We start from the raw sequence: 13,801 nt of genomic DNA, 5'->3' as shown, positions 1-13,801 counted from the left end.
TTTTGTTTTGTTTTCAGCCTGTAGGGGGGCAAAACCTCCTGTTTGTGGTTTCAGAGACCAAAGGAGAAAACTTCAGGAAAAGACCTGGGAGCCAAGGGTTCACCTTAGCAGCAGTCATGACACAGGGGCTCCTTCCTGTGAAGAAGGCTAAGGAGTTGGGTGTTCTTGTAACAACTCCTGTCAGCATTCCCTAAGTGTAGACACAGAGACAGAGACATCAGAATTGCTCAGGTGTGACTCTAAAGCCAAGTTTTAGGAAACAAACACTCTGGCTACTAACAGCAAAATGATACTCCCCTAGTCTCCATGCAGGCAAGCAAGCGAGTGATATGTTCATTTTTGCCCCACCCCCACCTGCCCCTTATTTTATACTGTTAAGGGGAGTTGTGATCCAGGGAATGGCAGACTGTGGGCAGAAACTCTTAATCTTTGGCCTTGCCCATTAGGGCTTAGTTACACACTATGCACCAGGGTTCCAGGCTGGGGCTGTAGAATCTGATGGAGGTGCAAGGTGGATGGACAGTACGACAAAAGGCTGCTAGCCTGGGACAGGCAGGATTGGGTGGAAAGGTTACAGGCAGGTCCTACAGGACTCAGACACTGTGTAGAGATCCTGGAGCCGATGGGTCCTTTAGTACCTGGCTCTGCCTGCAGCCGGCCCATGGCAAATACAGGCTATCAAAGCCTTCAGCACTCCTGAATGGGACAAAGAAAAGGCGCATTAATGATTAACTCTGCTAAAAGCTCCGGCTTTTGTATTCCCATGGTGCCTGGCCTATCTGCCTGCCATGTGACCGGCTCTGGCCATTTTCTCGCAGATTGGGGAAAGCTAGTGAGCAAACACAGGTGGTTCGGAGTCGCCTGGCTGTCAGGGACAACCGCGGGCAACACCAGCTATGCCTGGCAAAATTAGCTGTTCTGTTTGCCTCCAATTTCGCTTCCTGGTGCTCTTACTTTCTAAGTCGAATGTCATTTTGCCCTTATTTTCCACTATTCACAGGAGATGCAGAAAAAGGCGGCAAAGCCCCCGCCCCACAAAAAGGGAAAGGGAGGCACACAGGCTGGTGTTCTTTGAACTCTGCAATAACGTTTGGTGATCAAATGCAAAGGCCGGGTAAACTAATTAAAACCCCTCAGGTCTTTAACTCCCTGCAAGAGCAAATTGATTCTTCTCAAAGGGAATTATTTTAGTGATCCTGACCAAATACGCAAGCCACATCAGTGACGTCATAAGCCTGCTAAACGTGGACCTCAGCTGAGTACCCCGTGATGCAGGGGCCACGGCAAGTGCCCACTGGTGAAATCTCAAAGCTGGAGAGGGTGCCACTGGAGCATCACCTTGTCAGTTTGTGATTCAGTGTCCAGGTCCCTCTAGTGGCATTTTTTGTTTTGTTTTGTTTAAATTCATTTCTTCCTTGGCCCACATCAGACAGACTTTCTTTTTCTTGTTCAAATATTTATATGCGTGTAGTATTGCACGCTGCTTCCATTGCTCACAATCGCAGCCATAAAGCATAGATTATCAGCTCAATGTGATAAAGGCCCTTTAAGTCAACACCAGAAATGAGCAGAAAATGAAATAAAGTTATAAAAAGGAGAGCATCCATGTCTACAACAACGGGTGTGTCAGTCTGCAGGGACTCAAGCCATTAGTGACAAGAAGGGAGCCATCTTATTCACACCAACAGCACCATAGAACCTGCTAGCAGCCTTTCATATTTAAATACAGCATCGACAAATTCTCTTTTAAAACAGAGGACAAGAAAAAAAGGAGAAGGAAGAGGAGGAGGGGGAGGGAGGAAGAGAAGTGAGGGAGGAGGAGGAGGAAGAGAAGGAGGAAGAGAGAGGAAGAAGAAAGGTGGGCTGGAGTAGAGGCATTTGTTCAAACATTTCTCAGGTGCTTCTATGCTGCCATCTGCTTCCAGGACCGGTCACCACAGAAAAGACTCTTGCAGCCTCAAGGCTAAGCATTGTGATGAATTCATGATGTTTTCATGCAGGACCCAGTGGTGTTGATTCTGCACTTTCCCATAGTTCCTAGGCTTTTGATTTTTGTGTGATGAAGATGATATGACCACAAATCTCAGCTGCAGGGGAGACTTGGTTATCCTCATGTGTATGATAAACCCAGTGTGGATCATTCATTAACGACCACCACAATTAGATAATTAATTCTGGGCTTTTGTTTGCTTTTGTTGTTGTTATGTGGAAGGATACTAGACGGCAATTCATTTTCCCTTGTAGGTGCTTACAGACTAATGGTCATGCTACAGAAAACACAAGAAGTGTAATTAAACAAAAGTCATATTTATTCAGCAGGTATGTGGAGCCTGATTGTGAAACTCACATATAAGGACAATCTTAGGAGGTTGGACTAAAAATCTCAGCTACTGGCTTGTTATTCCCAGGGCATCTTCTTCACTGTCTTTAATTACTTAACAAAACCAAAAGTTGGTGCTAAACAAAGACCAATGTATAGATAAATGTTTAGCTAGACTCACTAAGAAAGTGTGTGTGTGTGTGTGTGTGTGTGTGTGTGAGAGAGAGAGAGAGAGAGAGAGAGAGAGAGAGAGAGAGAGAAGGAAAGAGAGAGAGGCAGAGAGAGAGAGACATGGCCATCAAACAACAGGATCTCATTAAAGCTCATAAAAAATAACCAACTACACCTGAACACTTTGAGCTGTATCCTAGGCTGTAGTCCCCCTCCCTCTAAGAATGGAAAGCAGGATAGGAAATTCAGTTCAGTGGTAGCTTGCTCAAGAACTTGAGTTGTTGGATCTCTAATTTTCTCCACAAAGTGAAAAAGAATTGAAATTGTAAAAAATATTCACTGACCAGGATAGAAGAAAATTAATTAACAACAGTAAGTCAGCAGAGCAGTCCTCAAACACCGACAAACTAAATGATAGCCCAAACAATCCATTCATTGGTCCAGTTAAGAAAAAAAATCAAGTTAGTGAAACTCAACTTAAAAAAAAATAGAGTAAAAGGAAATACACCACATCAACATTTATTGTGCTCAGCTAAGACATTGTGAAGTTGGAAAGTATAATTCTAAGTGTGTAAGTTAAGACAGATTAAAACCACAAATCAATAGTAATAAGCTCTTATCCTCCTGAACCTAGAAGAAGAAAAGCAAATAAGCAACTAACATGTATAATAAAAGAATCAGTGAAGGGAAAAGAAATAGGGTTTTACTAATTTTTATTAGCAAAGCAAAGCATTTTTTCTTGGGAAAGGCCAGTTAAGCTGACAGACCAAGCAATACACAGACATAACAAGAAGGCCACAAATTACTTACATCAGGAATAATACAGGGGATACTACTATAGACTATGCAGACAACAAAATACACACAGAAAATAATTAGTATAATTCTGCATATTGACAGGACAACATTAATGAAAGTCAACAACTTCTTGAAAAGCACAGATGATCTTATCTTAGCCATTGCAGGACATAACTTTAAAGTCTCCTAATAATGAAGAACATTGGTTTTTTTTTACTACCTGACCCACCCCAAATAAATCTCCACTCTAGAATGGGACCAGATATTTAAAGAAGAGATGGCATACTTTCTACACAATCTCTTCTAGACTATAGAGAAGAGGAAATATCTGTCAACTTCTTAAATGAAGTTAGTACACTGCTGACACCAAAACTAGACAGACAATTTAAAAAGAAAATTAAAGATCAATATCTCACTAAATACAGACAAAAGTTCTTTAGCAAAATTTTAGCAAGAGGAATTCAGTAATATATCAAAAAGTTATATACCATGGCCAAATGGGATTTGTTTTGTAGCTGCAAGACTGGTTCAATATTGAAAATCAATTAATGTAATTTACCTCTTTAAATGGCTAAAGAAGAAAATCCACACAATCATAAAAATCTACATAGTAAGTGCTTACCACAATTCAACACCTGTGCATGACGAAGAACTCTCAGAAAGAGGCCTGGAAAGCTGGCTGTGTGGTTAATAGGTCTTGCTACTCTTAGAAAGGACCAAAGTTAAAAATTGCAGTCTCTACCTCATGTGTCTCACAAATGTAACTTCAGCTCCAGGGGATCCTCTCCTGGCCTCCAAAGGCACCTGGACACACAGACCGCTCTCCTAAACACACACACACACACACACACACACCATATACCATACACACACTCATACACACACATACACACCACACCACATCACACCACACCACACACACAAGAGCACACACAGACAGAGCACATGCATCATACACACACACTCATACACACACATACACACCACACCATACCCACCACACACATGCATGCCGTACCACACACAGAGAGCACACACAAACAGAGCACATGCATCATATACACACATAGAAACCACAACAGACACATACACCCCACATCCCACGCACATACAGACCACAGCACATCACACCACACCACACTCACCACACACATACACATACACACCACACCACACACACAGAGCACACACAGACAGAGCACAAGCATCATACACACACAGACACCACACCATACCACACCACACCAAACACATGCACACCACATACACAAACCACATATCACACACACACACACACACACACACACACACACAGAGTAAATACAAATCTGAAACAAGAAGACTTGGAAAAGTGTAGCTGAAAACAGACTCAGCTTGGTAACTATGTTTGGTGATAAAAGTCTGGACATGTCCCCTGTGGTTGAAAACACAGTGAACGTTCATGTCCCCATCCTTCTCAACCATGGCACTGGAACTTCTTGCCAGTTTAATAAGGCAATAAAAGTAATGGAACACATATTGACCAGAAAGTAAGAGCAAAACCTTCTGTTTCTTGCATATGACACCATCATTTCTATAGAAGATTTCAAGGAATTTACAGGAAATATCTTAGTGAGTAAACAAAAGCAGGGCACAAGAACAATACGCAAGGATTAGTTGTATTTCTCTATTCCAGCAGTGACACGTGGGATCTGAAATTAAAATATAGTAGCATTTGTCAGTTCTAGAAGGAAGGAAGGGAGGAAGGAAGGAGGGAAGGAAGGAAGGAAGGAAGGAAGGGAGGGAGGGAGGGAGGAAGGAGGGAAGGAAAGGAAAGAAGGGAGGGAAGAAGGGGGAAGGAGGGAAGGAAGGAAGGAAGGAAGGAAGAAATGAAGGAAGGAAGGGAGGAAAGAAGACTTATGATTATCACGTAGAGTGGCACATGTTGTAATTCTTGGGAGATAGAGGTAAGAAGTTGATTAATTTGAGGCCAGCCCGGCAACATAATGAGAGCGTGTTTAACAAAAGTAAGTAAGTAAGAAAAGAGGGAAGGAGTGGAGGAATTTAATTAAACAAGTACAAGGTATCTATGCTACCAAATCCATACTGCTGATAGGAGGGAACTAGTGAAGACTTAAAAGAAGTAGAGAAAATATCCTATGTTCATGGATTGGAAGATTAAATATAAAGATACCAATTTTCTCCAAGTGTACTTATGAGATTAATATAGTCCTTATCAAAACTCCAGTGAGAGTTTAAGTAGTGTTTCTCTAACATTGGCATGGAAAGGGCAAGGGAACTAAAGTAACCTAAATTTTCTTTAGAAAAAAAAAAAAGAGGAGGAATCAGTTTGTCATCTTTCGGTAACCTACTACGTGACTGTATTTGACACAGTTACAAAGGTTATCAGTAGAGGAAGACAGCGCTGAAATATCTGGACATCCCAGGGCAAACTGCACCATGACCTAAGTTTCGAGTCTTAGACAAAAATTAACTTGAAATGGATTACGGGACTTACATGTAAAATTACAACACTTTTCGAAGAAGACATAAAAGGCAGTCTTTAAGAGATAAGCCAAAGGTTCTTAGATTTTATACCCAAAGTATAATCTGCAAGAGAAAAACCATCACTAGACGACATAAAGATGGCAACTTATGCTTGGTGAAAGGCTCTGCTAGAGAGTATGTCACAAATCACTCATTGAATGATAACTTAGACAAATGATATATACAGGGCTCTCCAATCTCAGCAGACGAAGCTCCCCAAACATTCCTGTTAGAAAAATGGGTGTGAAGGACCATTTCATAGATGAGGTTGCGAATATTAAATACAAGCACATTCAAATGTGAGCAGGACTGAGGGAAACCATCAGGCATTGAGGATGCTAATAAAAGGCAGAATGAGAAATAGTGACAGTATCTAATGCTAGCAAGGAAGTAGAGAAACTGCATCTGAGATTGCTGGTAAGAAGGTCAAGCAGTACAGCTAATCTGAGAAACAGTCAGCTAGTTTCTTTTAAAAGATTTGTGGGGCTAGAGAGGTGGCTTAGTGGTTAAGATCACTTTTTATTTTCTTGCAGAAGACCTATACAACCATCTGTAACTCCACTTCTGAAGGATCCAATGCCTTCTTTCTGACTGCCACAGCCACTAGGTATGTGCATAGTGTATTTACATACATGCAAGCAAAACAAGCACACACCAAATGTAAAATAAATAAATATAAAATAATTAAAAAGTAAATATGTCACCGCCTATGATCAGCAGTTGAGTTCTTAGACATTTCTGCCCAAAGGGATGAAGGTTTGTATTCCCACAAACACCTTTGTGCAAATGACAGTTTCATTCAGACAACCTCAAGCTGATTCAATGTACATAGGTTTCAAGGAGTGACTTATTAGATACAATGTGATAAATCATATCATAGGATACTACTTGGCAATAAAAAGGAAAACAGGGCTGGAGAAATGGCTCAGCCATACATATATGTATATACATATATGTACCAAAATATATAAACAAAAACCATTGATGATTTCCAGAGAACTATATGAAGCATAAAAAAAAAATACCATAATGTGTGATTCCATATACTCAACATTCTTCATATGTAAATGAGAGAAAAGGCAGACAGTTTAAAAGCTGCTAGTGATTAAGAAGAGGATAAGATGGAAAAGAAACTAATGGCTGTGACAATTTGTAGTGTCCTTTGTTTCTTATTGTGTCTTCTTTATGCCTCATCCAGGTAGCGTGCGTTTTGTCTTGAACTGCTGCCTAAGTAAGTACATTTCTTAGTGTTCGAAGCAACTTATGAGGACGGTTGATGCCTCTTCTAGGCACAGGGAGTCCCACACCTTCATAGCCAACATAACAGTGGGGCTCTTGTGAGCCCCACAAAGGGTTGTGTTCCCAAGGGGAGCCTGCTTCCTTTGTGAAAGTGTGGGGAGGGAAGCGATATGGTGTTAATCAATACACCCAGTGATAAATGTTTATCTTGAGCAGAAAGCAAATAAAGGCGGGTTAGTGAGACCTTTATTGCCTGCTGTAGAGTCAGATCCACCTACAGCAGCTGGAGTCTTTTCTAGGTCATGCAGCAGAAAAGTTGAACAACCATTTTAATTTTTCTTTCCTGAAGTGCTAGGACGTAGAGGAAAATCTTTGCCAACCTTAATATGTAGTATTTATAGACTCTAAAAGTTGCATGAATGGTTATGTGTTTCTCAAAAGCATAGGATCAAAACTGGAAAACTATGTTAAGTCCAAGGCATGGATTGAAAATATGTGGAGGCATTACTTTCAGGTGTTAGGAATTAAGACTAGCCTGAGAGTCTTAGAGATGTTCTCTTATCTATATCGCTTGGGTTCTTTAAGTTTCTAGGGCTCCTCTGGAGGACTAGTTGACACATAACGTGTTAGGTCCTGCTTCTGAATACCTAGCCCAGGTTAGCTTTTTGAATTGGGAGCCAAGAACTTGAAGCCTTTGTGACAAGTTTCCCAGATGCCACTGTTCCTGGTCAAAGGACCCTGCTGTGAGAATCCTTGCTGGAGGGCACAGGCCCTGGTCCCAGGCTCTTCAGTTAGATGCCCTTATACCTGGAGAACTTATGGTTGTTCTTGAGAAGGAGTACACTTGGCTGTGTCATAATTTTTCTGGGCTGAGCAGAATTGCCAGACAGGTGGGAGTGTGGTTCTATATTTGGCAGCAACTGGAGTACACCATGAAAGGTCAAAGAGCAAAGATGCAACATCAGGCAGGGTTGCTGTGAGGTAAGGAGACAGACTGACTATCACAGGAGACTGAGCCCTTGACACGTGAGACTGTTTGAAATCTTCTTTTTGAGAATCTTTTAAAATTTACAAAGTTAATCAAGAAAACTAAAGCCATTTTCTTTACCATTTTGACAAATGAGTTCTACTCAAAAATCACACTTATGTACTCATTTATGTGTGTATATGTATGCTGGTGCGTATACTTGCATATGTGGAGGTCAGAGGACAACTTGAAAGAGCCAACTCCCTATGGGCCCCAGGGACCAGACTCAAGTGGTCAAGGCTGCTGGGAAACTCCTTTATACACGTCATCATTTTGCTAGGCCTCTAATTAGCCTCAGACACACATGCAGTGGGAAGGAGGGTGGCAGCTTCCAAGGACTCAGTTAACAGGGTGGCATGGAGGAGATGGATTCTGGGAGCATCATTTTCACTCCCTGCACAATAGCACCTTCCACTAAAAACAATCACTATCCCCTGTGCCCACAAACAAAGATCCTGGGAATGGAAGGACTTCCACGGTGAGAGATATGTTGAGCACAGCCAACCTTCCTCAGCATTCCTGGATGAGATGGGACTGTCCTTGGAGGTGTGATTCAGTATGAGCTTCAAGGATTATCAGTGGGAAGCAGCTTTTAGGGTAGGCAGGGATCAGGGGTAGATTGTGGAACATAGGGAAGGTGGAGGAAGCAGAGCTTGGCAGAGAGCAGATGCAGCTCATAAGAGGCAATTATAAATGCCTCTGTGGTTGAATCTTGCTGAAAGAGTGCATGTGTGTGCATGTATGTGTGTGTGCTTGTGTATGTAAGCTTTGTCAGCATTGTCCTATGTGTTAACCTTGGGTACAAGGATGCTTTGGTTAATCTTTTGCTACAATGTAAGGTCTGACAGAATCAACTGAAAGGAGGAAAGCTTTCCTTCGGCTTATGGATTCAGTGTTTCAGTTCTCATTAGAGAGGAAAAACAGGAAAGTGGGCTTGGTATGGATAGTGGGAGTATGGCAAAGACAGGGCACTTAGCAATGGACCAGGAAGGTGAGAGGACTCTGGAGTCAGGGGCAGGGATAACCTGCAAAGCCTTGCCTCTGGCCATCGTCTTCTGCCAGAGAAGTATCACCTTCTAAAGGTGCCACAGCCTTCAAATAAGCACCAGAAGTTGAGGAACAAATGTTCAAAAAGTGAGCCCATGGGGGACATTTTAGATGTAAACCTTAACACTGGGCTGCAGGAAAGAGAAGACACTTGGTAGCATCATCTCTGTTTCCCAAGCAAATAAAAAGATCTCTTGCAGAATCCCACAATGATGAAGGGATCCAGCATAAATGGACTTCCCATGGTTCAAAAGCCTTTATTCCAAATTACAATTGATCATGAATATAATCTCTGTCCTGGAATAAGTGAGTCAAGAGCTAAAGGGAATTCCATTCAATTTAGGGAAGAAACATGAGTAATTCTTACTGAAATAAATAAGATAAAACTATCCACAGGAATTACCACCAATCCTTAAGCAAAGGCTGTTTTTATTTCCATAAATCTATTTCCTTTTATATACTATAGCAATGCATTCCTGGATGTTAGCAGGATCTTGGTTAGTGATATACAGGATTACATTTCACAGCATCCTTTGGATATAGCCATGTAGCTAGAGGAGGAGGGGAAGGGGAAGAAGAAGAAGAAGAAGAAGAAGAAGAAGAAGAAGAAGAAGAAGAAGAAGAAGAAGAAGAAGAAGAAGAAGAAGAAGAAGAAGGAGAAGAAGAAGAAGAAGAAGGTGGCAGAGGAAGAGGAGGAGGAGGAGGAGGAAGAGTTACATTAGAAATCTTTTCATGAAAGACTGTTGATCTGAGCTGGGCACAGTAACTTCTGCCAGTAATCCCTTTATTTGAGAAGCAGAGGCAAAAGGAACAGAGAGATCTAGCCTGTGATACACATTGAGAGTCTTGCCTCAAACAAACAAGTAATGTTATAGATCTATCATCTTACCTGGCTACTGCCATCTTGGATTATAAAGACAAAACCATAGTATAGAGATAGTTGATAAGTTAGTGAGTTGAGAGGAACTGCAAAGGATATGTAGAGCAGAGCCTGGATCCACAGGAGAGAATAATAAGCTGTTTATTTTGTTAATAAACGGTTTTAGATCTCTCCTACTTAACAGTTAAACTCCATCCTAAGTAACAGAAATGCATGGTATTCAGTTTTGTGTGTGTGCGTGTTTATTTTGGGACAGGAGAAATGCCTTCCTCCCTAAGGACATAGCTTTCTCCAAAGCAGGAGACAGGTGATTCTTATTCACCACTTGAAACTCATTTCTTTTCCAGGCTTTTTGGTGCCAGTATCCAGTACTAAATATCTTAAAAATGTCTGGTTATAGTTTGGAATTCAGAAGCAGTGGTGGATCATTTAGATGTTAATTACATTTAAACCATTGGCACTATAAGCAAAGCACACATCTGGAATATGTGTAAAACATACGGGCATTCATCTACAAGGGGTTATTAATTTTACACTTTCCATCTGGAACCCATGAAGCAGTCATTCTCTGAGATACTAAAGATCCAAGGTCACACTAAAACATACATTTACCGTGAAGACCAAGGTCTGGAGAAGTTTGGAGTTAGGAGTTATCAGGCCCCAGCAATTCTGAAAAGACATTTGCATAGTTAAAGCTGTATGTGTCAAGAAATTCAAAACATCATGCCTAGAAGCCATTTGGAAAATGACAAGTTCAGAGAATGGTATTTAATCTGCCTATTTTTGTAAGAACCTGCTAATTGTCTTTCCATTATAAGCAAACTAAGTGTCAGAAGACACTAGTGTAAATTAGTTGGGGAAGGTCATGCTGGGAGGTTATACTGACCCTGAATGGTCAAATACTTTGTGGTTTAATATTGGTGTCACATTGACCTGGTGAACAAGAAGTACAGACACATGTAAAAGAAAAGCCAAGAAAACAAAAACAAATGTTTAAGTGTTAAAACAAATTCTTTTTTTGTTCGTTTGTTTGAAGACAGAGTCGCTGTCCTGGAACTCGATCTGTAGATCAGGGTGTACTCAATCTCTTTGAGATCCACCTATCTTTGCCTCTTAAGTACTGGGATCAAAGGCATGCACCACCACCACACTACCCGGTAGGTAAGACAATTTCTAAACATGAGAAGACAGAGTAGTAGTTAGTTTGGTTTCCACATACAGGTCACCTTCCCAGGTGCTGTCTTGTCTGGATCATGAATGCTTTTTCTTCTTATCACCTAGACTCCTTTACTACACAGTAGAAAGATCCAGACATGCCTGGGAGTTACACATACCCTTAGACGGCCCTGTAGCCTGTCAGCTAAGGGACTCATAGGAGGCATGAACTCCACATCATGATGGAAGAAGTCTGGAATACCACATTCCCTAGTTCTCCTGCTTCATCAGGACGAAGCCACCATCCTGCTATCTTTTCATGAAACGACCCCATTGTAGTCTTTTCTGTCTTTCCCTTTTTCCTGACTTGCTTATAGCATATGGCTTGCTCAGGATCCCTCCTGTACCAGGGTCTTTCTGGGTGAACTGGGGCACATTTGTTTTGTGTTTTAGAGAAGCTATTTCTCCCTGTTGTCCTTGTCTGAAAGTTATGGGCAACCACTGCCCTCTGTTCCTGGGGTTGTTCTGAGGTTTAGACAGGACAGTGTGTAGCATGCAGCCCAAGTCTGAGATGCATTTAGGGTAGAGCCAATTGTATTCAAAGGGCATTGATGAGGTCAGGGGCTGGGGCTCTTCATTTCTCCGAGTCTTTTCCCCTTTATAGTTGTTTTTAGAACAACTTGCAGTTGGTCAGAAATCTGCTTGTGGTTTGCTTTGCTGTTTGGTTTCTCAGGAGGACAAAGCCCAGGGCCTTACAAAATGCTAGGCATATGCTCTATTCTGGGCTACCCTCACCGCCCCTTAACTGTGTTTCATTGATGCTTCTGGTTGGATTGGAAAGTGTTGGGTGACAGACTGCACCCAAGGTGACTAGCTATCTCAGAGTTCTGGAAATGTTCTGGTTTAGTTTTGAAAATTTGGATTTAGGGAAACACCCTAGGTTAGGAAACCAAGATGGCTGCCACACTACATTTTTGTTTGTTTGTTTGTTTGTTTGTTTTTTACTTGTAGTTACATCTCCCTGTCTAAGCACAACAGCTGACATAGAGCATGCACTCAAGAAGATTTGACTAAGTACTCATAAAAGAACATGTGTGACCTTTTGTTGTTGTTTTTCTTTAGGAAAGTGTTCATAGACCTGGAGGTCAGTTCAAATGTCCTTACACAGACTTAAGGATACCTATACCCGAAAACATGGTTGTACTGTGTGATGTGGGTCACTGTGTGGATATAATTAATGTTGCTAGGAAACTCACTCTTAAATACACAGGTGATCTTGGGCAGTCTAGATAGGACCCTGGTAACCACAAGGCTCTTGTCAGCAGAAAAGAGGCAGTTCAGAGGTAGAGGTGACTGTAAGGGACAGAGGGGAGGAGGGATGAAATTCTCACCACCTTTCTTTGACCTTGAATGTGAAAGAAGGGTGACAGTCAAGTAACATAGGCCCTTTCTAGAGTACTGGGAAAGGAAAAACTGAGTATAGCACTAGAGTCTAGTAAGGGAAGCTATGCATCCATGTGTCACCATTCCATAGAGACCAATGCTGAGTTACAGAAACAAGGAAAGAAAGATGTGGTCTATGCTACTGTGCTACTTTGTTACTGCAGCAAGAGAAGACTCACACAGACTTCAGAATCTTTTGTAAATGGTATCAACTTTCTATTAGAGATTCTTGTCCTCCACACAACACTATCTCCTCAGGAAGGTCCTAGATTTTGGCCTGCAAATGAATAACTGTAGCCCTGACGCTGAGCCATGTTCTGACCAAAAGCAAGATGGGGCTCTTGGGAAGATCATGTGGGAGCTAGGGGTACTCAGAATGCCTCCTTACCAGACAGGTCTCATGGCTTTAGACAACAAGAATCTTGGGTGAAAGTCATGTGTCACCCTCAGAGTGACAGTTTCTAGCATCAGAAAGCACAAGCCTGGAAAGATAAGAAAAGGTGCCAATCACTTAATCTTAAAAATAAATTCTTGTTTACTTAGTATATAAAACAATGGGTTTTGGTATTTATAAAGTTTAACATTTAATTTATTTAATATTTAACAAATACTTATTTGATATTTACAAATATTATATTATTATATTTATTTCCATACACATGTAGTTATATTTTGCCCATATTTACTTCTATTTATTACCTTCTCCCCACCTCTCACAGGTACCCTATCTTCTCCAAAAAGTCCCATTTCTGTTTTCATGCCATGATGAATTCTATAGCATCTGCAAGCGTTTACAGTTCTGCTACCAGTGTCTAAGGTTTCTTTCCCTCCTGACAGCTCCTAACACTTGCTGCTCATTTCCTTGTCATTCTGACTAGTTTCCCTGATGACTAAGAATATTGCATTTTTCCAGGTACTTATTAGATGTTTTTATTTCTTCCTTTGAGAACTATCTTTTTTTGTTTTGTTTTTTGTTTTATGTTTTGAACTTCTTATTTTTTATTACTTTACCTGTTTTTTAAAAATTTATTAAAAAATTTCAGTTTAACATATAAAGTAAAAGGCTTCACGTTCATGCATATTTGTCCCCTTCCCCCAATGTATCAATTTTAATTCCTTTTTCTTCCTTTCTTTTTTTTATTAGATATTTTCTTTATTTACATGTAAATTTCTCCATTCCTAGTTTCCCCTCCAA

The 13,801-nt window shown here is 41.0% G+C and overlaps 2 long non-coding RNA genes across 3 annotated transcripts in view; both read left to right on the top strand.

Annotated features, from left to right (window-relative positions):
• The window catches only part of LOC116092410, a 78,419-nt gene extending 72,042 nt beyond the window's left edge, over positions 1-6,377 (top strand). For both annotated transcript variants that reach the window (XR_004119255.1, XR_004119256.1), the window contains exons 5-6: positions 2,245-2,319; positions 6,349-6,377. This is a non-coding gene — a long non-coding RNA (uncharacterized LOC116092410). The remainder of the gene's footprint in view (positions 1-2,244; positions 2,320-6,348) is intronic.
• LOC116092412 overlaps positions 6,373-13,801 on the top strand; it is a 28,369-nt gene continuing 20,940 nt past the window's right edge. Inside the window, exons 1-2 of the long non-coding RNA XR_004119258.1 lie at positions 6,373-6,422; positions 7,014-7,046. This is a non-coding gene — a long non-coding RNA (uncharacterized LOC116092412). The remainder of the gene's footprint in view (positions 6,423-7,013; positions 7,047-13,801) is intronic.

Source organism: Mastomys coucha, unplaced genomic scaffold (genome assembly GCF_008632895.1).
Source record: "Mastomys coucha isolate ucsf_1 unplaced genomic scaffold, UCSF_Mcou_1 pScaffold15, whole genome shotgun sequence".
NCBI lineage: Eukaryota > Metazoa > Chordata > Mammalia > Rodentia > Muridae > Mastomys > Mastomys coucha.
This window is presented reverse-complemented; position numbering and strand designations above follow the sequence as displayed.